The sequence below is a fragment of the Pipistrellus kuhlii genome, unplaced genomic scaffold (genome assembly GCF_014108245.1).
Source record: "Pipistrellus kuhlii isolate mPipKuh1 unplaced genomic scaffold, mPipKuh1.p scaffold_m20_p_8, whole genome shotgun sequence".
Taxonomy (NCBI): Eukaryota; Metazoa; Chordata; class Mammalia; order Chiroptera; family Vespertilionidae; genus Pipistrellus; species Pipistrellus kuhlii.
Window position 1 is genome coordinate 50,546,261 of NW_023425584.1, and position 23,508 is coordinate 50,569,768.

General features: G+C 36.9%; 1 protein-coding gene and 1 non-coding gene across 2 annotated transcripts in view; one reads left to right on the forward strand and one right to left on the reverse strand.

Annotated features, from left to right (window-relative positions):
- Nucleotides 1-23,508, reverse strand: part of SH3D19 (SH3 domain containing 19) — a 140,594-nt gene that overhangs the window by 56,037 nt on the left and 61,049 nt on the right.
- LOC118711983 lies at nt 7,446-7,553 on the forward strand. The gene has a single exon (XR_004985920.1). It is a non-coding gene; the product is annotated as a small nucleolar RNA U13 (small nucleolar RNA).

The following is a 23,508-nucleotide window of genomic DNA, read 5'->3' on the forward strand; positions in this document are numbered from 1 at the left end:
CCTTAGGAGAAGCTCCTCTTATTGGATTCTTTGTAAGATTCATCAAACATAATCACTTGCTAGAAATCTACACCATCATTTAAAATTATTAGAGAGGAAAATGTAGAGCAGGAAAAAACAAACTTACATCTCTTGATTACTGCTCGAATGGAAGACAAGGGTCCTTGGCTAGAAAAAGAAAGGAAACTTATTACACATTCATTAATCCTTTTGAAGAAGAATCATTTATCATGCCAGTCCATTTCTGGACTCAATATTGCGCCAAGTAGCAAGTTTGATACATTAATTACCAGTCTATTCTTTTTACAAAACACAAATTTAAAAACATTTAAAAATTGCCTTTGATATTTAAAATGTTTTATGGGAGGCGAAGAGGCTGGTGAAGTGTATCTGCAATATAAATAAAATTTTGCCTTGAAGTTGCTACATACTGTCTCTTCCAGTGAATTTCTTGAAGTCAGGTAGCAATTACCTGGTGTTCAAAAATTTTTTTTAACCCTGCACTTCACCTCTTCCTGTTTGATCTTGGAATTCTTATCTCCTCGGGTCAAAACAGATTATTTAAAGTCATATTTCCCCCTAAGATTAGAATTAAAACAGCACCATCTAAAAATAAAATCTCCTGCTTTGATTTTTGTTCAATAGCTGGTTAGTCTTGGCTGCCTCTGACTGTGTAAGCTCGGGCAGGTCACAGACATCTCCCAAGCTTCTGTTTTCTCATTTGTCAAAACCCTCTAGAACTGCAAAGGTTATGCTATTAGTTTTCCAGGTTGTTTGTTTACCTGTATTCATATCAGGTGGACTAATTGTTTTTGAATCATTTAGAAAAATATGCAAGCATGAAAGTTTAATGCTATGATTTAGGAAAAAATTCTTATTTATAAAATTCTTCAGCTTTTTCAGAATAGTCTTTTAAAATTTATGCTTATTTTTGAAATTTATACTCTTAAAATTTCCCCTTGTGTAACTTGCATAAATACTCTTGATATTTCTTAGGTAACTACAATAGGAAAACACAATAATATACCAGTCCATTTTATGGAAGAGATACCTTAAAAATAAACTATTCTGCCACACAAGAAAAAAAGAAAAATTCTACACCACCATGAAGCTAGGACAATAATATAAAAACGTGTTTCAGCAATACTGATTTTTAAAAATGTCTTGAAGGCTTTCTACAAACAATTACTTGAAAAAACACACACCAGTATAAGGTAATATAAAAGAGGTAATAGCGCCGAGACCGGTTTGGCTCAATGGATAGAGCATTGGCTTGGGGACTGAAGGGTCCTGAGTTCGATTCCAGTCAAGGGCATGTGCCTTGGTTGCGGGCACATCCCAGTGGGGAGTGTGCAGGAGGCAGCTGATCAATGACTCTTTCTCATCGATGTTTCTAACTCTCTCCCTTCCTCTCTGTACAAAATCAATAAAATATATTTTTTAAAAAAGAAAAAAAAAAGAGGTAATAGCACTAAAACCCAAATAGGCTGACTAAAGGCTTTAGGAAAAACTTCTTGGTATAAAACTGGAGTGAGTTTGCATGTTGACACTGTGTATACTGATTTAGGCACAATAATTAAAAGAATCAAAATCAGTATTTAGAAGCAAGGACAAAAAAGCCAAAATTCCATGTGTTCCCAGGCAAGACAAAGGGATGTTACTGAATGTCTACATCATAATCTCCTTACTCATTAACACTGATTTGGTGTGATATTATTATTACTTAAAAATATCTTTGTTGCCTTTGTGAAGAAGAAAGGTGTACTGACTAAGGTAAAACATGGTGAGGGGAGGGGAGGGAGGGAGGAGAGTGATATTTGGGTCAAACTGCCCAATTTATGTTGAAATCTTACCCTCCAGTACTTCAGAATGTGAAATGGGGTAATTACAAATGTAATTAGTTAAGCTGAGGTTATACTGGAGTAGGTGGGCCCCTAATCTAACTTAACCGGTGTCCTTATAAGAAGGTCATGTGAAGACAGAGTCATAGGGAAAGTGCTGGGTGACAACAAAGAAAGTCTTGAATGTCACAGCTGTCAGCCAAGGAATGCCAGAGTGCTGGCAAATCACCAGAAAGTAGGAGGAGGTGAGGAAGGATTCTACTATAGATTTCAGAGGAAGCATAGCTCTGCCAACATCTTGATTTCAGACTTCCAGCCTCCAGAACTGAGAGACAATAAATTTCTGTTATTTTAAGTCACTCAGTTTGTGGCACTTTGTTACAGCAGCCTTAAAAAAACTAATACTGGAGAGACAGGTCTTCTGAGGTGCTGAGTAGATGTGATAATCAACTGAGGTGCACACTTTGTGCAATTTCCTGTATGATATACTTCAACAAAAAGTTGGGAATGGGGAGGGAATCTTGGCCCTCAGCATAAACTCGGCAGTAGTTTTATCTGTTCCACCAAGAATAAGGATACCTACCAGGAGCAGCAGTCCTTAAAAGGTAGCAGGCAGGTTTCTGGGCAAGGTGGCTGTAGAGGTAAACCTGGTACTCTGGTGCTCGAAACCTCCCACAACCATAACTGAGCTACAGAACAACCATCATTCAGAACTGCCCGAACAGAAGCTCTGCAACCAAGTATGTAAAGAAGCAGCAACATCAAGACTGGAGGCCCCAGAGCCAGTATACCTGGTGGACAACTTCAGATCACACGGAAGTACCACCCAACCACCTCCATGAGCAACACTCAAGGGTGGGCTCTGCAGGTACCTGAACCCCACTGAAGTGAGTTCTGCTCCAGGGGTCAGTCCTGCCCAGCAGATCCTTCACAGTGGTCATGGCCAGTCCTCCCAACCAATTAGCCTGGAGGTAAATCCCTCCCATTGGTGTGCCAAACGAAATAAAAGAGAACAAAACTACAGAAAAAGAGAAGCTATCTGCCAGATACAGCGTTCAAAACAAGTAAATTTCTTATTGATGGCAACTAAATGGGGTTTGTAGCATTTTTATCATACAGTGGATTCCATCCATTTACTGTACTTTTCTAACTCAGGTGTCCTACATGCAAGTACTTGTTTTTTCATGTTGTCTGTCTTCTGTGCTGTTTCTATAAGTTTGCTATTAAACTACATTAAACTATGATATAATAATAATTATGGCAAATTAAAAAAATTAAGCCAATTTTTAAAATCTTCTCAGCATGTTCAGATTCTGTACCATAAAATATTTTAGATCATAGGTAAAGAACAAGTCTCCTAAAAACAACTGACTCATCCATTACACCCTATTTAACGATGACTTTTAAAAGGTGTAAAGAGATGTTCTTAAAAAAAAAAAAAAAAAAAAAAAAAAAAAAAGGAATAGACTACGAAGACCTTACTCTAAACCGGTCATTCCAAAAACTATATGCAGCAAAGCACCTACCAAAAAAGGTTGACAAGTCCCTTTGGCCACTTCCTTATGCATGCTCAGAGAAAACCTGGTTCAGGGGAAATTCCTGCAACACACATGAGACTGCCTATCAGGGGACACCACCTAACAAGAAAAATTAGGACACAGAAAACTTGCTGGAAACCCAAAGAGTCACTTGGTCATACTGCAGAAGGAAAATTTAAAGGCAAATATTTCCTTCACCACAGTCCATATACAGAGTCCTAATGCCTATATAATAAACAGCAAACACCAAGTGAAAGCCCTCTGCTCTCAGAGGTGAAAGAGTCCAAAGGTGAAAAAAAATATTCAGGGAGAAAAGAGCTCTCATAACACAGTAGTTTATCACCTTCTTGGAAAAAAATCTCCTTTATGGTGTTAGTTTGATTTTTACTAAGCATTTTTAAGTATTCCAATATCTTCTTATCAGATCACATAATATATTTTTCTCTTGGTTCTATTACACAAAGGGATAGAAGATGGTGGAATGCAGAGAGTGGTAATGATACCATCTCTTAAACTTGCTGCTGTAAATCCAGAGGCCTACCTGGTAATACTTTTCTGATGTCCAAGTTATAGCGAATAGCTCTTAATTCTAACATTTCTGGCTATCCCTTTTAGTCATCTTTAATATATATATATATATATATATATATATTTTTTTTTTTACAGAGAGGAAGGGAGATGGACAGAGAGCTAGACACATTGATGAAAGAGAAGCATCAACCAGCTGCCTCCTGCACACCCCCCACTCGGGATGTGCCTGCAACCAAGGTACATGCCCTTGGCCAGAATTGAACCTGCACCCCTTCAGTCCCCAGGCCGACGCTCTATCCACTGAGCCAAACTGGCTAGAGCATGAAAACTTTTTAAAAATTAAATGTACTAGGATGACATTGGTTAATAGGATCACATAGGTTTTAGGTATGAATTTCTATGTTACAGGGTCTGTATATTGCACTGTGTGCCCACCACCCAAAGTCAAGTCCTCTTCCGTCACCATGAACACTTTTACTGCAAGTATTTAAGAACTTTTCCAATTGCTGCATACATAAACAGCATAAGCAGCATGTCCACTAGATAATATCTATTTTTTGCAAAGTTACTGGAAAACTTTTACATTGGATACCAAGAACATAACTGGTAGTTAAAAGGCTTTAAAGTCATTTAAAATTATGATCACCAATACTTATATGAAATTACCCAATCTATGACATTTCTAGATTGAGGAACCAAAAGAAAAACAAGTTTTAGAACACATATTATGCATTTCAGGATACCTTCATGTAAGTGTATGAATGTTCAATAAATCTATAGACACTGAGTACCACTGCCCCCTAACAAGTAGTTTAATTTTTCAAGATATTTAAAAAGACTTATAGAGAGTAAATTTAAATTTGCCTCCTAAAAACATGGGGAAAAAAATCAGAAAATAAGAAAGCAAGAAGATGCTGAAGAAAATGTGGAAGAAAATGGCCGATATGGGGTCCAGGTGAACATTGAATGGAGAAATACACTGAGTGGCCAGATTATTATGATCTCTGAATGCATATATATATTAGAGGCCCAATGCATGAATTTGTGCATAGATGGGGTCTGGCCAGCCTGGCCAGGGGTAGGGAATGTGGGCAGTTGGCCGGCCTGCCTGCTGGTCAAACTCCTGTCAAGGGGACAATTTGCATATCAGACTTTTATTATATAGGATATACACTGAATGGCCAGATTATTATGCATTCAAAGATCATAATAATCTGACCACTCAGTGTATATTGTGGACGAGAAGAGCAAAGTTTCCAAACACTCTCAAGGTGAGGACACTGCCTGAGGAATGATGAAGCCTACCATACTTTAAAATAACCCACCTGCTACACAGGTGATTTATGCTGCCCCTGTTCCCATTCAATCTCTCTTCTTCCCTCACACTGAAGAGAAGAGGCATTTATACACCCATTCTCACCTTATCTCCCATGTGACCAGCTCTACCTGCTGTGAAATGACCTGAAATATATAACCTGGCAAAGCAACAGAGCATGACCAACTGATATCGGAATTTACTTCTATAAGGTAGACAAACAGGCACCCAAACGAAATACTCAATATGATCCCAACCTTGTTTTTAAAATCTTACTTTAAAAAATAAACACTCAAATATATAAGTAAACATATATTTATGTTTTATATTTATACAAGAAAAGTGATAACATATCTATGTATTCAGTGATGTACATGAGTCTACTCACACTGGCTCAAGAGAGCTAACAAATTCTCAGAAATCCTACAGGCCAGTTATTAAAGATAGCCATTATTTAAAAATTTCATAAACTTAATACAAATTATATAAATTCATATTTAAATAAATCACACAAAAACAAAGGCAATAAATACTCAAAACTAATCATTTCCTAATCATTTTACCATCCTTACTATTATCCAGGCTCTTGAGACTATTTATGCCTCTTATGTCTTTACAGTGGAAATACTATATAATGATGTATTACTGTGAATCTCTTCCCCATTCACCATAAGTGGTGTCCTGATGGTAGCTCGAAATTGGCCATAGTAGGTGTTTTTATATAATAAATACTGGCAAACCAGAGCCTAATTTGTCATTTTATTGATTTAAAAAGTGACAGAGGAAATGTTAATAATGCAGATTCAACTTAACTGTTATGTTATGAACACCATGCAAATTTGAGGAAACATTTTTCCAATATTTAAAAACTATTATCCATCATTGACAAAAGGAGCGGAAATTCTGACATGTTTTAGTTGCTTCACTTTCATCTTACTCATTAATATTAATATAAATATCAACCAACATTTTTATTGAAATTACACTAAGGGAACTGGTTGTTAAACATTTATTAGCACATCACTGCCTATGCCCAAAATGTTAACAATATTGTCTCTAAGAGGTATGGAATTATGATTTGTTACCTACTTATGTCTCTGTATTTTCCAAATTTTACATACTATTCATTTTATTTTTAAAAAATATTTTTATTGATTTTAGAGAGGAAGAGAGAGGGAGAGAGAGATAGAAACATCAATGATGAGCCGAAACCGGTTTGGCTCAGTGGATAGAGTGTTGGCCTGTGGACTGAAAGGTCCCTGGTTCGATTCCGGTCAAGGGCATGTACCTTGGTTGCGGGCACATCCCCAGTAGGGTGTGTGCAAGAGGCTGCTGATTGATGATTCTCTCTCATCGATGTTTCTAACTCTCTATCACTCTCCCTTACTCTCTGCAAAAAATCAATAAAATATATTAAAAAAAAAAAAAAGAAGAAAGAAAGAAACATCAATGATGAGACAGAATCATTGATTTGGCTCTCTCCTACACATCCCCTACTGGGGATCAAGCACACAACTTGGGCATGGTGTCCTTGACCAGAATCAAACTTGGGACCCTTCAGTTCTCCAGGCCAACACTCTATCCACTGAGGCAAACCTACTAGGATTAACATTTTTCATATTATAATTTTAAGTTACTTTTTAAAAGATTTGCTATGACAAAAAAAAGTATTTGGTTCATGTTAAATTCATGAACTTTGATTAATTATAACTACATTCAAACCACGAGATAACCAATCATTCTCTGGAAACAGACTGAAGTCAAATCTTACATGCCATTACAGGTGTAAAAACCATCCAGAATTATAGTATGCCCAGCAGCATACATATAATTTCAAAACAGCTTACAAAAATAGCAAAAAACAACAACAATGATCTTTATACTTAACAAACCTGTAATGCTTACACATAAAATAAAAAATAAGAAGTTAATAATCAAATTAAAAAAAAGAAACACTTAGAATTAAAAAAATCATTAATGTAACTATTATTTCCTTAGTGTCTTCTATGTTCCAGGGATTCTCCTAGGTACTGAGACAAGAGTAGAAAAGATAAGGCCCTACAGTAAAAGAACTTATGGTTAAGTGGAGAAGACAGAAAAGAAAATGGGCAAGCTTTTAGTTTGGGTTTTTTGGTTGATTATTAGGCTGGCAATTGTAATACAGATTAGAAAATGTAGAAACACCTAAGGATATCTAGAATCTTAAAAGAAATATCACAGATTCTTTTGTAGTTAATAAGTATTATGATCAGGTGTTCACACTTTTTGTGTGAGTTGTGCCTCCCACAAACCTTATTATTATCACTTTGGCACATTACCCATCTGACGTGGAAAAAAAAAAATCACAAATATAGAACTAATTATGGATGTCAACTCAAGTTAAATACAACTGAAAGAGAGATTAAAGTATAACCAAACTTTAAAAAATAATAAAATAGATTCTCACTGGCAAGATTGTGTGGATATGAATAGTAATACTTACCTTCTTGCAGCAGCCAAGGTCACTCTGCAAACTCCCAGCTAGTCCAGTGTTGGCATTTTTAGAACAGGCTTGGCAGGACAGTCCAGTCCTAACTCAAACCTCAAGTGGCACTTAAGATCATCCTGCTCACACCTTTAACCAGTGACTATGCCACCTTATAAATGTCCATAACACACACTAATTGTTTCTTGGGCCATGACCCTTCAAGAATTCATAATAAGCAAGAACAGATCCAGAGATAAGGAGCCATGGGTTAGACTGTTGGACCTCAAAGGGAGGGTGGGGATAAAAGGGAGAGATCAACCAAAGGACTTATGTGCACACATATGAGCCTAACCAGTGGTCAAGGACAATAGTGGGGTGAGGGCATGAGTGGGGGGGGGGGTGTGTGGGCAATTGGAATGGGCAGTTGAGGACAAATATGTGATACCTTAATCAATAAAGAAATTTAAAAAAAGAATTCATAATAAATAGCAATCAACTGAAATCAATCTGTGAATGGATAGATTAATGAACAGGTAGGTATGTAGAGACAGGTAGATAGATAGATAGATAGATAGATAGATAGATAGATAGATAAACAGACTTGTTTTTTCTTAACAGCCTTACTGTAAAAAAAAAAAAAAAAAAAAAAAAAAGAAAGAAAGATATATTATCTAGTAATTCCCTTTACCTATATGTCCACCAAGATAGGTAGCAAATATCATTCCTGTTTTGGTGGAGTGATGAAAGCCTTTCCAAACACCCAAAGCTAGTGTGATAAAGTTACATATGTTGCTTCCAGACAAATACTCTGACTGCTAAAACTGAGGCCACAGTTTTTCTAGGAGAGATATACAGCTGTTGCATGCTGAGTTGAACCCACTCAGAGAATATCTGGGATTCTTCCTGGAATTTCAAGAAAAAGAGAACAAGAAGGAGATGGAGAGCAAAGAGTAAAGAGAAATGTAACTGTTGTTGGTGGGGTGAGAATCAAAGACATGCTTGCAAGTGGTACTACAGATTCCACCTCATCCCCACAAGCCACCTGCATCTAACACCACGGGTCTAGGAAGGACTGGGTGGAATTCCCATGACAGGATGATCAGTAACAGCAGAAACAGTTTCTCTAGAAAGTCATATGATGTGGAACAGTCCCTGTAGTGGGATAGCAGGGCTACTTGGATGATTTTTCTGCCTGAGAAAATGACAATATGTGAAGAAAACCAACACACAAATACAAATCAGAAAGCTTTTCTCCACCCCATTTATTTACTTTTGTGAATAGCCTAAAAAAGAAATACATTTCTTGAGGTACTCAGATTTCTAGTTGTTTCACTTGAAAGTGTCTCCTCTTACATTAGGAAACATTAACCACCAATCATGTGTTACATACCAAACATGGAGATACAAAGATGAACAACTGCTTCTGGGTGAGGAGCCAGACTCATAAAAATAATTATAAACTATAATACAAGTTGATTTGTGCTCTAGATACTGGTCAGATGACTTGTAGAACAGTGACAGAGCATATGCTTGTGTAAACTCTAAGACCTGCTGACCAGTGCTTAATTGTGCCAAAGTAATTAAAAACCAGCCTTTAGTTTGTTCATTTTTGTCCCCATAATATAAAAAAATGTTTCAAACTTTAGGCAGCCTTTTACGATTTTAACATAAAGACTGCACAGTCATGCATTTCTTAACCATGACATTATAAGATGATTTTGTCATCATGCAAACATCACAGAGTGCACTTACACAAACCTAGATGGTATAGCCTACTACACTCCTGCGCCATGTGGTATGGCCTACTGCTCCTAGACTACAAACTGTACAGCAAGCTACTATACTGAATACTACAGGTAACGTAACACACTAGTATTTGTGTATCTAAACACAGAAAAGATGCAAAAACGGAGCTTGCAGGACTAGGAGTTGCTCTGGGTGAGTCAGTGAGTGGGTGGTGAGTGAACGTGAAGGTCTAGAACATTACTGTTCATGGCTGTAGACTTTATAAACACTGTACACTAAGGCTACACTAAATTTATAAAAATATTTTTTTCTTCAATAATTAGTTAACTTTAGCTTATTGTAATTTTTAACTTTAAAAACTTTTAACTTTTTTCTTTTTTTAACTTTTGTGTAGCACCTAGCTAAAAACACAGACACATTGTAACAACATTATAACGGCTATGACGTCAGTAGGTGATAGAAATTTTTCAGCTCCCTTATATTATGGGACTGTCATCATATATTCGGTCTATCGTTGAACAAAAAACATGACTGCATTTGTATTCCCTTTTAACGCTAACATCTCAGTAGAAATGTTTGTTTTGGACTGTGACTTCATGAGAGACACTTAAGCTGGAACCACCTAACTAAGCTGCTCCCAGATTCCTGACCCCCTGAAACAGTGAATGTGCTGGCTTTCAGTCAAGGTGGGCATCTTCATATCCTCCCAGAACCACACCAAAATTATAGCTAAACTACAGAATAATCATCATTGAGAACTGCCTGAAAAGAAGTCCTACAACTAAGGATATAGAGAAGAAGCCCCATGGAGACTGGTGAAGTAAATGTCTCAGAATAGAAGAGAAATCTCCCAGCAACTGGAGTCTGCCACAGCACACATGGCCTCTTGCACAGCGGGTCCCTCTGGGTCCTCCCCTCCCTCTGCACTGGCTCCCAGCCCCAGGGAAAGGGTCGGCCTTTGCCTTTGCAGGGACACAAGTGCTCTGGGGAAACGGTATGAAAACCCTGACCTTGGATTTCCTCTCTGCATGTAACTCCCTTGGGTTTTAGGTTAGCCTTAGTAAAATTTAAGGTGGGAATCGGTATTTTTCTCTTAGTAGCATGAAGCGGCAAAGGCAGATGACTTGTAGAACAGTGACAGAGCATTTGCTTGTGTAAACTCTAAGCCCTGCTGACCAGTCTGGATCCTTCCAGCTCACTGCAGCCCACAGCACCCCCGGCCCTCACTGTGTCTCTCAATGGGATCTCATCCTTCAAGAAACATCCTTGTCAGCATCAGCCCGAGACAGACTAGATGACAGGTCTTAGGACAAATCCTTCCCACTCTGTGGGGCCTTCTCTCCCACGCCTCTTCCCTTTAAGAAGGGTCGGGGAGCTTCTGCAAGGAAAGGGCTGGACCAGATCCCTGTCCCTGACCTTATCTTGAACTTCAGTTCCTGTTACTGTGCTGGTGCTGATCTGGATCCCACTAACCCACTAAATAAAGACGCAGCTTATCAGAGAAAAAAAGAGTTTGTTTCCAAAGTACAACTTTCAGTTTCCCCTATTGTTCGCATGATACATTCGTGAAACATTTGTCGCAACTATGTATGTGTGTTTTTAAAACTGACATGCACACTCTACTTTTCCATGTTTTATTTGTAAGATGTTACAGAAGGTGCTAGAAAAGATCCTCTACAGGCAGAAGTGTAACATTTAACTGTAAACAATGAATGATAGCATTATTCCCCAGAGCAACAAAAACTGTCAAAACCCACATATTTTTTCTCAAGGTGAAGTCATGTTTAAACTGAGGAGTGAGGTCAAGCAGGCCAATTCTCAGGGCCTACTACATAAATATAGACTATTTAAAAAGAAGAGAAGTTAGGGTAGAATCTAAAGAACAAAATAAACTGTTGAACAAAATAGATCCAGAGACATGGAAGCACGGAACAGATCAACAAACCTCACAGGAAAAGGGGGTGGGGGGAAGCAGGAAAAGGTTAACCAAAGAACTTATATGCATATATGCATAACCCATGGACACAAACAATAGTGCAGTGAAGGCCTGGGAGGGTGCAAGAGCAGGAAGGAGGGAGTCAATTGGGGGGTGCAGGAGGGGAGTGGGGGGGGGAGGGCGGAGAGAAAGAAGACACCTGAAATACTTTCAACCACAAAAATAACTTTAAAAAAATACATGCAAAAAATAAAATAAAATAAAGTAAAATAAATAAAAAGATAAGTACTAGTAAAAGAACAAAAATGCAGGAGACAGGACAACTACTAAACTTAATAGAGCTTAAAATTATCAGGGTAGGGCAAAATTTCTGTATGTTTATTTTTTAGGGTTTCAACTCCCTAAGTTCAGCACAACGCCTAGCAAAGTGCTTATCACACACAATAACTATTTGTGGAATATAAGTGAATCCCACTTTCATATATATCATTGTACAGAAACTCCAATACATATGTTTGATATCAAACATGTATTTATCAATGTTTCATAGAGATTTTATTTAAGCTGTGATCCTTCCAACAATAGGCCTATCATAAATGCAAGTTGTGGTTTTGCCTCAGTCTTAAGCAGAACAAATCTATGGAAGATTTGAAGGCTATATTCTCAGTAAGCATTATTTTATTTTATTTTATTTTATTTTATTTTATTTTATTTTTCCTTGTTAATCCTCACCTGAGGGTATTTTTTCATTCATTTTTAGAGAGAGAAACATCATTGTGAGAAAGACACATCAATTAATTAATTGCCTTTCGCATCAGCCCGACCAGAGTACTGAGCCCACTGAGGTATGTGCTCTTGACTGGAATTGAACCTGGGACCCTTAAATCTGTGGGCCTACGCTCTATCCAATGAGCTAAGCCAGCTAGGGCAAGTAAGCACTATTAAAAAAAAAAAAAAAAAAAAGGGAAGGGTACTACTTTATTTAAATACCCAGATTCAGTTGCTTCTTTAGGCAAGTAAAGGGCCAAAGAGAGCAGAGGTGACCCACCCTTGTACATAAAGCGTTTGCCTGAATTAAGTCTACTATTGATAGTATGAATGTATTCTTGGAGACAGCGCACAGAGGGCTCAGGACCAAGGATCATTCTAATAGTTTCAGACAGAGAGAGTGAACTGTATGAGGGGGGGTTGAGGTTCAGTTTCAGCCCTGCAACTACTTGATCTGTGAGCGTAACAGTATAACTTAATGTCAGTTTCTCCATCTATAATATAAGAGCATCGGGAATGTTTGGATGATCTCTACCTACTCCTCTAAACTGTTTAAAATAAGAAACTTAAATAGCTCCGAGATCCCAATTTAAATTCCACTTACTAAAAATCAATTACTTAATCCAACTGGAGTAAGGGAGTTGGACTTGATAACAAACCCATTTCAAAAATAACAGCTAGTCTAACTGAGCACTGCTCTAATGCCTCATGTCTTTTGACTCACTTAATCCACACATCCATCTTCAGAAGAGGTATATCTTTATCCCCATTTTACAGATGAGAAAAGGGTTTATGTAATTGAAATATCTAAAGTCTCACAGCTTATAAATGATGAAGCCAGGATTTGAACTTAGACTGTCTTCTTAGTTCCTGTGCTTTCCTGCCTCACAAAAAGTTCACCTGAATGTTGAGAGGAAAACACACACAAAAATTTATGTAAGTGACAATTGTGAATTAATTACCAAGGAACCCTGAGAACTTATCTTCTTCCAATGAATATCCCCTGGCTTGGAAGATTAACTCAAAGGCAATGGTGGAGGAAGGGGGAGGTGTCTTGAAGAGTACTAGAAAATGACTGACGATTTTCATCACTTCTGGGATTTATTCATTAACATATACCATGTCAAGAGGTGTATGCAAACAAATGTTTGGAAATTCATGGGTCTGGCTATATTTTGTGTTGTTTTAGGAGATCCTACATTAAAAGAGGTGTGTATTGTTGTTTTCTGTTGGTAAAAAAAAAAAAAAAAAAAAAAAAGACAAAACAATAAAGGCTTCTATTACTCAGTAAAGCATAGATCTGATGTCAGTGTTCATAAGACCAGCAATACATTTCTTCCTTCACACACTGTATTATATGGCAGTGATTTGGTTTGTATATAAATACTTTAAAGTACTACTCTGCTCTGTTTTTTCAATATATTGATGGAACCCTAACCTAGAAATAAATTCATGGAAATAAATCCTGAAACAAAGCAATAGTTTGGGTTAGTCCTAAAGCCAATGTAAGTATGCTAAATATGTAATTTTCATTTCTAAATTATAATATACTTATGGTTATTTCTTCTAATGGCATTATATTATCTTGTGAGGGTAAAAGCATCTGAAATCCCTTTAAATTAAATTTTTAAATGAGGTTTTACTTATGAGCATATATGGGTATTTCCACAAACAGCAAGTGCAGGTGAACTTCATGTTGCCCTGGGAAACAAGCACAAGCCCTCATTTTTCCTCACTTTCTCTGAGACCACACTCTCTCTGCTTCCCTTGTCCATCTCCTACTAAAGTTGGACTGGCTCTGCTTGTTCATCAGCATCTCTGACCTGTGTTCATCAGTATATATATATATCCCACCAAAACCAAATTGAAACAATTTTCAAGCTCTGGAAACCATGTCTCTCAGCTCTATATTTAGCTTAAACTTTCAAGAGAAAGAATTAGATTATCAAAGCATTGGGTAAGAAGTCTATCAGCTATAGTCAAATGGGGTAAGGCTGTGCGAAAACCTGGTTCCCTGAGTCTGGGAGGCAGTTCTTGGAGAAGCAGGCAGGGATTGCTTGCCCTGTAGCCACCACTCCTGTATGAGGTAAGGTTTAGAAGGACTGCAAACAAACCAATCACAGAAATGTAGGCCTAGAAGCCACAAGAGGATCAACTACAGGCATTATGTCCAGAGCTAGTGCTAAAAGCTTTGAAACCCAAGACCACAAGGAAGTAGCCTACCGGTGTTTATTGTGCTTTTCCACTGCTATTTTACTTCTGAGTGGCCAGTCTTTTCCTACTTTGAGTGAGAGAACAAAGATATATTCGGATTGAGAGGAGGTTAGGGTTTCTTATGCTCAAAGGACTACAATTAACTTCCCAAAAGGAAGTTCATTTGATATGTAAAATTGGCTATGAAAAGCCAGGGCTAGTAAAAAGATAGGCCTGAATCTGTATCTTTTCTCTAAGTAGCCAAAGCTGTTATCATGTCACTATGTCAGAAGCCTATGGGACCCTTAACAGTTCAGACAATGCCAGACTTGACCAGGCCACACAAAGCAGAACTGTGTAGCATTGTGCTCATACAAGCATGGAAGGGTAACACAAATACGGTAAGAGCAGATACCACCAGTTTATGTTCCTGCATAAAATCCTGTCATGACCAGGTTCCGACAGAGAGAACTCTTTAGGATTATGAATAATGCAATGATACAGTTACTTATGACAAAACTAACAGATATCAAATATCTGTCAGAAAGAACTTGATTATAGACACTTGAAGAGCTCTGGGCTTGAAAAAATTCAATCCCAAGTGGGTTTAGTCTGCTTAAGTGAGGTCCAAAGCAACTGTGATGATCAATTTTATGTCAACTTGGCTAGGCTACAGTCTCTAGTTATCCAATTAAACACAAATTTATGTGGTTAAAGTTCATAATCAGTATAGGAGATAATCCTTGATAATTTGAGCAGGCCTCATTCAATCAACTGGAAGGTCTTAAGAGCAAAGCTGAGGCTTCTTTGACAAAGAAAAAAAATCTTGCTGGTGGATGACAGCTTCAATCCATGTACGGAAGTTCCAGCCTGCCCTTCCTAGTGATCTGCTACGATAACTTTCTTAATATATTTCTGGTTCTGTTTCTCTATTTCAACTCTTACTGAAGTAATCATTAAAATAACCCTAAAAGGTATTAGTATTAACCCCATTTACAGATGAGTAAACTGAGGTACACAAGTGCCCAATAGACATAGCTCCTAAGGGGGAAAAGCTGGGTTCTAATTCAGGCTTTAGTTCAAACCCAAGCACTTTACCTTATATTTCACTGCTTTTCTGAATGATTTTACCAATATGAGCAGAACCTAAATAGCTGAAAAGGTATTTTTCAAAATCTATTTGGATTGCCCTAAAAAGTTCTCCAATCTTGGGTATGATCTGGGAGTATTTTTTGTATTCATTTTGAGTCACTCTAGAAGTTTCCCAAACCTGAGCAAAATAGTCCTGATTTCAAATACAGACATAAAGGATAGGCAGAGGTGTATGTACTTCTTATCCAGGTGATCTGATTCCTAAATGCCCTGTAGAAAGGCCTCTAAAAGGCGCTGGGCAAGGGGATTTATGGGGGCTCTGAATTAGTACAAGATTCTTTTGCAAAGCATTGTTTGGAGGTCTGAACTAAAAATTATAGAAATGGGCCATGGTCAATAAATCTGAGCATTCTAACATAAAAATATGAGTCAACTTGAAAGAAAAAGTCCTTATTGGTTATTTTCTTCTAGTTCATTCTATAAGCAACATGGGGCAAGGGGAAATCTTTAAATAAATTTATAGTGGTGAGACTGCAACCTTTTACTGAGGCAATTTGACAGTACATGTAAAAAGTCTGAAAAAATTTTTTTTGATTCATTAACTTTGATCTATTAATTTCACTGTTAGGAACTTATCACAAGGAGGTAATCAATGATGGGCTATTCAAATGCAGATATAAGAATCTTACCACAGCACTGTTTTTAATAGGAAAATATTGGAAATAACCTAAATGTCTGACAACAGCAAAATAATTAAAGTTTGATATCTACACGATGGAATACCATTAAAAATCATATCTTAGCCCTAATGGGTTTGGCTCAAGGGTCCCAGGTTGGGGGCATGTACCTTGGGGCAGCTGATTGATGTTTCTCTCTCATCGATGTTTCTAGCTCTCTCCCTCCCCCTTCCTCTCTATAAAAAATTCAATAAAATATATATTTTTAAAATCATATCATAGAAAAATGATGATAAACTTTTGTTTAGTTAAAAAAAAAAAAAAAAAAAAAAGGTAGCCTTACCTGGTTTGGTTCAGTGGATAAAGTGTCAGCCCTCAAACTGAACGGTCCCGGGTTCGATTCCAGTCAAGGGCACATACCTCTGGCCAAGGTTGGGTTGCATGTGGGAGGCACCAAATTGATGTGTCTTTCTCACACTGATGCTCCTCTCTTTCTGTTTCCCCCTCTCCTCCACTCTCTCTAAAAATCACTAGAAAAATATCGTTGGGTGAGGATTAACAAAACGAAACAACAAAAAAAAGCTAATATACGATACAATGTGCAGTATAATCCAGATTATATTTTATAAAAATACACTAAATAGGCACAGCAGAAAGGCTGAACCACCAATATACCAACAGTAGTTATTATACAGTGGTTGGACCATGAATAACTTTAATTTTTTTTCTTTTTTTAAATAAACTTTCTATAATAAAAATGTATTACTTTGTACTAGAAAATTTAATCATAATTTATAAGGCTACTGAAATGGGAAAATGTTTACAATATTAACATTAGATGAAAACAACAATTTAAAAGCAATATATTCATGAGCCTCTATGTTAAAATAATAGTATGTATAAAAAGATAAAAACCAGAAAGAAATATATCAAAATATAATCGTGATTAACTATGAGAAGGTGGATTTATAGATGATTTTTTCTTTTATATGCTTATTTTTTCCAAATATTCTATCATGAGCATATTCTGCTTTATAATCAAAACAAGTGAATGTAATTTCATTTAAGACAAAAAGAATAATGGTGCTAAAGATAGGAATTTGGCATATAGAAAAATTCTTAACAGTATAGTTCAGGTTATTAGGAATTTTTATTTGGAGCTTCTTTAGAATCTGTAACCAAAAGAGAAAGTATTGGGCCATAGATGTCCTATTTAGGTCCTATTTGTCATCCTTTGATAGCATCCCTGGACTGCTTTGACAACCTATTGTGCCAGGAACAATATTATCTCCAGGAAACAGCTTTACAATTGAGGGGATGTTTGTACTGGGTGGGGAAAAGTAGGTTTACAGTTGTGGAGTATGTGAAACACAGAGTTTATTCTTGTATTATTATTTATTAACTAGAGGCCTGGTACATGAAAATTCATGCACTGGAGGGGAGGGGTCGCTTGGCCTGGCCTGCCCCCTCTCACAGTCCAGGAGCCCTCAGGGACAGGAGGCAACCCAGCTATCAAGGAAAGGCGACACCCTCATTACACCTCTGCTGCTGCCACTGCCGGCAGTGCGAGCCTTGGCTGGCCCTGGTTACCCGAGTCTTGGGTGGCCCTGGGCGACTGGGCAGCTGCCATCCAAGACTTGCCTGCATCTTGGACCAGCCCTGGGCGGCTGGGGGACTGAGGAGACTGGGGGACAGACTGGGAGGCAGCCACATGAGCGGTCGGGCTACTTTTACCCCATCCCAGCATTCTACTCTAAGGAGGACAATCAAACAAGCGAAACTTTCCTTCTATTCTTTTGTTTTCCTAATCGCATTCTCAATCCTCCTTTCCATAAGGAGTGAGTCACACAGAAGTCCTTCTTTGGCATGCCTGCCTTTTTTTTTCTTTCTGCATTTAAGTGTTGTATAGGATGGGCAGGCTCACTCTACATTTCTGGAAAGCCACTCTACAACTGGAACAAGACTGGAAGTGACAGAAGCTATCACTAGGGCAGAATGCTCTGATTTTGAACAGTGATTTTCAACCTTTTTCATCCCTTAGCATGTATATATATGTGTGTGTGTGTGTGTGTGTGTGTGTGTGTGTGCCAATTTTACACAAAAAAATAGGTATAATTTTGCTTTTTAAAAAAAATATATTTTTATTGATTTTTTACAGAGAGGAAGGGAGAGAGATAGAGAGCTAGAAACGTCGATGAGAGAAACACCAACCAGCTGCCTCTTGCACACCACCTACCGGGGATGTGCCCACAACCAATGTACATGCCCCTGACCGGAATCGATCCTGGGACCTTTCAGTCCACAGACTGACGCTCTACCACTGAGCCAAATCAGTTTCGGCAAAAAAATAGGTATAATTTTGATTCATTCACACTGAATGACTATAATTTTATTACCACTGTCCTTTTTTAAAAAAAAATTTTTATGTAATCTAGGAAAAAGTGGTCAGTGCCCCTGACTAGTCAGATATCACATCTTTTAAAAATTCCTGAGGTACACCAGTTGAAAATCCCTGACCAAGAGCACCTGATCAAAAAGGAAGCCCCAACCCTGAGATTGTATTTTTGGGACCAGGCCTGATTTCTGGGTTGAGAAGGGTTTTATGTATAAAGACAAGATTACATTTTAATCAACAGCCGTTTACTGTAACTGAGACAAGAGATGACGGGGCTACTGAAAGACTAGTTAGCAATTCTGTCCCATACTAAGGTTTTTTCCAGGAATTAGCTAGTATACTTCTGTGGTTCAAAGTCCTAATCAATACATTTGAAGAATGTGATATACGTTATGCCAGTAAGAGAAAACATTTTAAAAAATTAGTCCATATGTATAAGGATATTAGCTGAGGTAAAACCATAAACTAGGGATTGAAATCCACAAAGATGTATACAAAGTGTACTCAACTAAAGGCTATTTAATATATGTGTTGTAGAACTTTGAAAATAACTGCTTCTAAATTACACTGAAGAAAAGCAAAGAACTAATATAAAATATAACTAACCCAAGGGAAAGAGAGGAAAGAATTAGGATGAAAAATTTCAGGGCTAGGAGTTCTATGTGCTCCCTAGACTGCTGAGAAATGGTTGGCTACAATACCCGTCTTGAGAAAAAGTAATAAAACAGGAGCAGCTGCTGTTCCAGAGTTAACTCCTGCTGATAGTTTAATTTGAAACAACTCCAGAGAAGCCCCCACACTAAGTACTAAGTGCCACACTAAGATGGCTGTGGTAGGCCAGCTGATAAAACTTTTCAATTACCCAACTGATATACCATATAGATGCTTCATTTTCATTCCCATCACACCAGGGGGAAATGCTAAAGTGACATTTCTTAAGACCACAATAAAACAACATTATATAGAATGACATAAAATGCTAGTAATCCTTTCACATCTCCCACTGCAAAAAGATTTTTCCCACTCACAAAACCTGTATACACTTTAATTTTTCACCTCGTTTATAGCATTACAGATGTTATAGCTAAAGTAATGTTTCTCTTATAGCTTAGAAAACATAATGCCAGAAAATAATTACACACAAGCTATAGTTTATAGAGGTATAGGAATCAAAACATATGGGCAGGGAAATGCTACAGAATTACAGTAGTTAAACTAAGCCCAGCAGAGCATGTCATATTTTAATAGACATATTTAGAAAGAAGAAAAGCAAAAACAAGTTAAATCTTTTGCTTTTAGCTAATCTATTTAAGTCATAATGTGATGATAATAAAAGGTCAAAATAAAATCTTCAACATCTTTTTAAGATCAACATAAGAGTAATCAATGCAGGGTACCATGACCCCTTCAAATTTTAATGATAAAGTGAGTTCTAACATCACCAGCTATTTTTCTTAGTGTACTGAACTATGTGCTGCATAGATTTCCTGCAAGTTGAGCTTAAGTCCCTCCCAGTGTGGGGTGACATTTCAGGCCACACAGGGATGTGGGGGGTATGAGAAACAGGCCCTATTAAACCTGGAGTGGCACCAATCACCATTAAGCTATCTTAGAATTGTGAATAGAAATGTAGAGCATATAGAATTTTAAGACAAAATAATTGTGAATGAGAATAGGTGTTCAATAGAAAATTTTTAAAAATCAAACTTGGAAGAAGCAATAGAGGTTTTCTTCCACATGTGTACAGAGATATGAACATGAAGATGTTTACTGCAGCATCATTTCTATTATGAACTGGAAATGACCCAAATGTTATCAATAAAAAACTGATTAAATAAACAATAATATAAAATTCTATGTAGCAGTTTAAAAAGTAAACTTATATGTTCTTAAATATAAATGAAAAGAGCAAGTTGGTATATGCAAACATAAACTAGTATATCTACACACTACATACACACACACACACACACACACACACACACACAGTATATCCTCATTTCCTATATATTACTTGGATATATATATACATAGAATATATTTATATGCACATATATATGCACAGAAAACAATCTAGGATAGACATTAAACCACCAGGCTCTTAACAGTTGCCTATGGAATAAAGGCAGAACCATATATTTCTGTACTATTAAAAATATTTTCATGTGTTACTTGTATAACTTTTAACTGACAAATGGGATAAACATCCACAGAGCAACAAATGATGTGGTGCTTCTAGTAAAGGGGACTATAGGAGTGACACTATGAAGAGAGGTGAAATGGGAACAGTGTTTAATCATGTTTTTCCTAAACATTCTTGACTTCCTACTTTTTATTTTCTCTTTCAAAAATAATCAAGGAATTTCACTAAATTTTATTCCCATGTCCTATAAAAGCTTCTTTATTGATGCCACATGATTCAGGATCTTCTTGAAGGCCTTTTTAATTAGTTATGAAAATTTTCAGAGTTTTTAAAGAAGTATAGATAATATTACAAAGTCCATTACTTAGTTTAAGAAATAAATCAGTTTAGATACACTTTAAGTCCCTATGGACTCTCCACTGACTCATTCCTTTGATAATCAATATCCTAAATTCATTTTATACATTTCTATTTGGAATTCTCTGTTTTGCTGCCTTTTTGTCACTGCTGTAAATTATTTCCTTTTAGTAGGTAAAACATTTAAGCAAAATAGCTGGTTTTGCAGCTTGAATAAGTCATTGGGATCTATTAATATTATTCAGAGTTAGTGAAGTGATAAAAAAAAAAAAAGCTCCTAATTTTCTATTTTTGCCACCAATCCTCACTTTCTCTATTATCTTTAGCTCTTACTTCTTTCTGGATTAGTTTACCAAACTGCCATTCCATAGTAAATTTTTCAAGATGTTGTTAATAGCTGTGTCTGTCAAAGAAAGTTAACAAATTCAAACAAAAAAGTTTAAATTCTGTATAGTAAATCTCTCATTTGGAGTTTTATAATGTACTTTAGTATATCAAAGACTCTTAGTGGAATAAGAGTAAAGAAATGTCTCCAATTTTGTTTTAACTCACCATTTCACAAACATTTTTATGCATTTTTATTTCTTGCATATTAATATCCTACAGAAAAATGTTCCATGGGACATTAATTTTGGAAATGCTATGTTTAAACAAATAAGAAAAAGACAAGAATTCAGATATTCCTGATTTGCACATTGGTCAATCAGCAACAAGCAAAATTTAAAAATGCCAGCATCAGAAGAAAAAGCACCCTGTAAGACTTATAAAAAACGCTAAGCATTGTTTTTTTAGCTTGGATTCTTTGCACTGCACAATACCTCATAAAACTTTTCTTTAACTTGGTAATAGTTATACTTTCCTTCTTATTTCAGCACCAAAATGAGAGAACAGGCAGATGTCCCAGATTTATTGATCTCTCACTGACAAAGCTATAGGAGTGTTTGTTTTTATGAAAAAAAAGAAAAAGAAAAAAAGAAATGCATTTCTCTTATCCTTGCTGGGCCCTGAATCTATCCCTTCTCTGAAATCAATTATATATATATATGTATATATATATATGTGTATATATATATATTTTTTTCTTGCTGCCAGGTGGCCTGAAGAGAACCAACAAACATATGAAAATTAAATGATTTTTTGTTTATATCTTCTTTCTGCTCTGTTGATGCAGCAGGTATTAATCTGCTTGATGCATTGCTGGCCTGGCAGGGTAGCCCTGCTCAGCTGAGGATGGCAAGAGAAGAACAGATCACTGCCAATCTCACAGAAAACAATGGCCTTTCTGTCTCAATTGGCTGCCTCCTGCTTACCCCCTACCAGGGATAGAGCCCCAAACCTGGGCATGTATGGACAATGCCCAGTGGCCAGGACCCATTTCTCCTTAAAAAAAAAAAAAAATAAAAAAAAAAAAAAATATATATATATATATATATATATATATATATATATATATATATATATATATATTATTGATTTCAGAGAAGGGAGAAAGACAGAAACATCAATGATGAGAGAGAATCATTGATAAGTTGTCTCCTGCACACTCCCTATTGGGTATCAAGCCCGCAACCTCAGGCATGTGTCCTGACCGGGAATCAAACTGTGACCTTCTGGTTCACAGGTCAACACTCAATCACTGACCCACACCAGCTGGGCAGGACATTACTTCTTGAGTTGTCTCCTGCACACCCCCAATAGGGGGTGTGCAGGAGACAACTTATCAATGATTTTCTCTCATCATTGATGTTTCTGTCTTTCTCCCTTCTCTGAAATCAATTATATATATATATGTATATATATATATTTTTTTTTTTTTAAAGGAGAAATGGGTCCTGGCCACTGGGCATTGTCCATACATGCCCAGGTTTGGGGCTCTATCCCTGGTAGGGGGTAAGCAGGAGGCAGCCAATTGAGACAGAAAGGCCATTGTTTTCTGTGAGATTGGCAGTGATCTGTTCTTCTCTTGCCATGTTACTGCTACAGACATTCAACAATAGTCATGGGCAAGCTTTTGAGGATCAAGTTCTCCCCAGTTTGCAAGGGGAAAACATTGGCATTTCCCTTTCTCTCTTGGAACTACATTTGGCATTTATTTAACAAACATTTATTTTAACAGGGGCTTATTTAGACCAGGTACTCTATTAATTAAGCTAGGGTTACTAAGACTAATAGCATGATCCTTAAAAATCTAACAGTATAAACCAGAGATTAACAAATAAAATATTTCCTGAATACACTCAAGAGTACCAAAACACTGTTGAAGTAGAACTATGAAGATTTGATTGACCTTAGAATAAACCTGCTCTGAGATTGGGAGTGTAAGTCCAAAACAATGGGTGCTCCATGCTCATGAAGTTGGAGACTTTTCTTGTTTTCTCTTGTATCCTGAGCCTGGATTCGGGACTCTCAGCAAATACTTCTCGGCTATGGATTGTACACAGGGCTGCAGCCATGTGTGAGCCTTTTCTAGTCTACCTTTTCCTTGACAGAGTTTCCTCACATGTGGTCC